The sequence below is a fragment of the Triticum urartu genome, chromosome 7 (assembly GCF_003073215.2).
Source record: "Triticum urartu cultivar G1812 chromosome 7, Tu2.1, whole genome shotgun sequence".
NCBI lineage: Eukaryota > Viridiplantae > Streptophyta > Magnoliopsida > Poales > Poaceae > Triticum > Triticum urartu.
In genome coordinates this window covers 115,490,482-115,495,258 of record NC_053028.1, presented here as the reverse complement: position 1 = coordinate 115,495,258, position 4,777 = coordinate 115,490,482, and positions in this window count along the sequence as shown.

Here is a 4,777-nt window from a genome sequence, read left to right as displayed (position 1 = left end):
GACGTTGTTGGGCCTCCAAGTGCAGAGGTTTGTAGGACAGTAGCAAATTTCCCTCAAGTGGATGACCTAAGGTTTATCAATCCGTAGGAGGCGTAGGATGAAGATGGTCTCTCTCAAGCAACCCTGCAACCAAATAACAAAGAGTCTCTTGTGTCCCCAACACACCCAATACAATGGTAAATTGTATAGGTGCACTAGTTCGGCGAAGAGATGGTGATACAAGTGCAATATGGATAGTAGATAATAGTTTTTGTAATCTGAAATTATAAAACAGCAAGGTAACAAGTGATAAAAGAGAGCGTAAACGGTATTGCAATGCTAGGAAACAAGGCCTAGGGTTCATACTTTCACTAGTGTAAGTTCCCTCAACAATACTAACATAATTGGATCATTTAACTATCCCTCAACATGCAACAAAGAGTCACTCCAAAGTCACTAATAGCGGAGAACGAACGAAGAGATTATGGTAGGGTACGAAAGCACCTCAAAGTTATTCTTTCCAATCAATCCGTTGGGCTATTCCTATAGGTGTCACAAACAGCCCTAGAGTTCGTACTAGAATAACACCTTAAGACACAAATCAATCAAAACCCTAATGTCACCTAGATACTCCAATGTCACCTCAAGTATCCGTGGGTATGATTATACGATATGTGTCACACAATCTCAGATTCATCTATTCATCCAACACAAAGGACCTCAAAGAGTGCCCCAAAGTTCTACCGGAGAATCACGACGAAAACGTGTGCCAACCCCTATGCATAGGTTCCCAATGTCACGAAACCCGCTAGTTGGTCACCAAAAGATACATCAAGTGGCACGTGGTATCCCATTGTCACCACAGATATCCACGGCAAGAGATACATCAAGTGTTCTCAAGTCTTTAAAGACTTAATCCGATAAGATTACTTCAAGGGGAAAACTCAATTCATTACAAGAGAGAAGAGGGGGAGGAGAAACATAAGATCCAACTATAATAGCAAAGCTCGCGATACATCAAGATCGTATCATCTCAAGAACACGAGAGAGAGAGAGATCAAACACATAGCTACTGGTACATACCCTCAGCCCCGAGGGAGAACTACTCCCTCCTCGTCATGGAGAGCACCGGGATGATGAATATGGCCACCGAAGAAGGATTTCCCCCTCCGGCAGGGTGCCGAAATAGGTCTAGATTGGTTTTCGGTGGCTACGGAGGCTTCTGGCGGCGGAACTCTCGATCTATTGTGCTCACGGATGTTTTTAGGGTATATGGAGATATATAGGCGGAAGAAGCACGTCGGTGGAGCTCCGAGGGGCCCACGAGGCAGGGGGGCGGGCCCAGGGGGCGCACCCTCCACCCTCGTGACCTCCCCGGAAACTTCTTGGAGTAGGGTCCAAGTCTCCTAGATCACGTTCGGTGATAAGATCACGTTCCCGAAGGTTTCATTCCGTTTGGACTCCGTTTGATATTCTATTTCCTCGAAATACTGAATTAGGCAAAAAAACAGCAATTCTGGGCTGGGCCTCCGGTTAATAGGTTAGTCACAAAAATAATATAAAAGTGGAAAATAAAGCCCAATATAGTCCAAAACAATAGATAAAGTAGCATGGAGCAATAAAAAATTATAGATACGTTGGTGACGTATCAGGCAACCCCAAGCTTAATTCCTGCTCGTCCTCGAGTAGGTAAATGATAAAAAGAGAATTTTTGATGCGGAGTGATACTTTGGCATAATTTCAATGTAAATCTTCTTAATCATGGTATGAATATTCAGATCCGAAAGGTTCAAGACAAAAGTTCATATTGACAGAAAAATGATAATACTTCAAGCATACTAATCAAACAATTATGTCATCTCAAAATAACATGGCCAAAGGAAGTTCATCCCTACAAAATCATATAGTTAGGCTATGCTTCATTTTCGTCACACAAAGATGTTCCCAACTTCTATACCCCCGATGACAAGCCAAGCAATTGTTTCATACTCAAATAATCTCAAACTTTTTCAACCTTCACGCAATACATGAGCACGAGCCATGGACATAGCACTATGGGTGGTATAGAATATGATGATGGGGATTGTGTGGAGAAGAAAAAAAAGGAGAAAGTCTCACATCAACGAGGCTAATCAATGAGCTATGGAGATGCCTATCAATTTATGTTAATGCAAGGAGTAGAGATTGCCATGCAACGGATGCACTAGAGCTAAGAATGCTCAACAAAAGAAAACTAGTGGGTGTGCATCTAACTTGCTTGCTCATGAAGACCTAGGGCATTTTGAGGAAGCCCATCGTTGGAATATACAAGCCAAGTTCTATAATGAAAAATTCCCACTAGTATGAACAAGACAACTTATGAGACTCACTATATGAAATCATGGTGCTACTTTGAAGCACAATATATGAGACTCACTACATGAAGAACAAGGTGCTACTTTGAAGTACAAGTGTGGAAAAAGAGATAGTAGCATTGCCCTTTTTATTTTGTCCTTCTTTTTTTGGGCCTTTCTTTTTTTTCTTTTTGGCCTTTCTCTTTTTTTGGGCAATGCTCTAATAATGATGATCATCACACTTCTATTGATTACAACATAATGATTACAACTCGATACTAGAACAAGATATGACTCTATAGGAATGCCTCTGGCGGTGTACCGGGATGGTGCAATGAATCAAGAGTGACATGTATGAAAAATAATGCATGGTGGCTTTGCCACAAATACGATGTCAACTACAAGATCATGCAATGGCAATATGACAAAAGTAAAGCATGTCATGATGATGATGATGATGATGATGGAAGTTGCATGGCAATATATCTCGGAATGGCTATGGAAATGCCATGATAGGTAGGTATGGTGGCTGTTTTGAGGAAGATATAGGGAGGTTTAGGTGTGAAAGAGCGTATCATATCACGGGGTTTGGATGCACCGGCGAATTTTGCACCAACTCTCAATGTGAGAAAGGGCAATGCATGGTACCGAAGAGGCTAGCAAATGGCGGAAAGGTAAAAGTGCGTATAATCCATGGACTCAACATTAGTCAAAAGAACTCATATACTTATTGCAAAAATTTAGAAGTCGTCAAAAATCAAGTACTACGCGCATGCTCCTAGGGGGATAGATTGGTAGGAAAAGACCATCGCTCATCCCCGACCGCCACTCATAAGGATGCACAAGCCAGGTACACTTCATGGTTCAAATTTGTTACACAACTTTAACCATACGTGCATGCTACAGGACTTGCTAACTTCAACACAAGTATTTCTCAAATTTACAACTACTCAACTAGCACGACTATGATATTATCACCTCCATATCTCAAAACAATTATCAAGCATCAAACTTATCTTAGTATTCAACCCACTAAAAAGAAAGTTTTACATACCTTGAATACCAAGTATATTAACATTAAGCAAATTACCATGCTATTAACGACTCTCAAAATAATCTAAGTGAAGCATGAGAGATCAAGTTTCTTTAAAACAAACCACCACCGTGCTCTAAAAAATCTAAGTGAAGCACTAGAGCAAAAATTATCACGCTCAAAAAGATATAAGTGAAGCACATAGAGTAAACTATCAAGCTCAAAAGATATAAGTGAAGCACATAGAGTATTCTAACAAATTTCAATTCATACATGGATCTCTCAAAAGGTGTGTACAGAAAGGATGATTGTGGTAGACTAACAAGCAAAGACACAAATAATACAAGACGCTCCAAGCAAAACACATATCATGTGGTGAATAAAAATATAGCTCCAAGTAAATTACCGATGGAAGTGGACGAAAGAGGGGATGCCTTCCGGGGCATCCCCAAGCTTTGACTTTTTGGTGTCCTTGGATTATCTTGGGGGTTCCATGGGCATCCCCAAGCTTAGGCTCTTTCCACTCCTTGTTCCATAATCCATCAAAAGAATTCACCCAAAACTTGAAAACTTCACAACACAAAACTCAATAGAAATCTCGTGAGCTCCGTTAGAGAAAGAAAACAAAAGACTACTTTAAGGTACTGTAGTTAACTTGTTCTTTATTTGTATTGGTGTTAAACCTAATGTATTCCAACTTCTCTATGGTTTATAAACTATTTTACTAGCCATAGATTCATCAAAATAAGCAAACAACACACGCAAAACAGAATCTGTCAAAAACAGAACTGTCTGTAGTAATCTGTTACTAACGCAAACTTGTGGAACCCAAAAAATTCTACCAAAATTAGGAGACCTGGGCAATTGGTTTATTGATCAGAAGCAAAAATAATTAACTAAATAGCACACCCCAAATAAAAATGGCAGTAATTCTAGTGAGCGCTAAAGTTTCTGTTTTTGACAGCATGGTCAACAAGACTTTCCCCAAGTCTTCCCGAAGGTTCTACTTGGCACAAACACTAATTAAACACATAAAACCACATCTAAACAGAGTCTAGATGAATTATTTATTACTAAACTGGAATAAAAAGCAAGGAACAAAAATAAAATTGGGTTGCCTCCCAACAAGCGCTATCGTTTAACGCCCCTAGCTAGGCATGATGATTTCAATGATGCTCACATAAAAGATAAGAATTGAAACATAAAGAGAGCATCATGAAGAATATGACTAGAAAATTTAAGTCTAACATACTTCCTATGCATAGGGATTTTGTGAGCAAACAACTTGTGGGAACAAGAATCAACTTGCATAGGAAGGTAAAACAAGCATACCTTCAAAATTTTAAGCACATAGAGAGGAAACTTGATATTATTGCAATTCCTACAGGCATATATTCCTCCCTCATAATAATTTTCAGTAGCATCATGAATG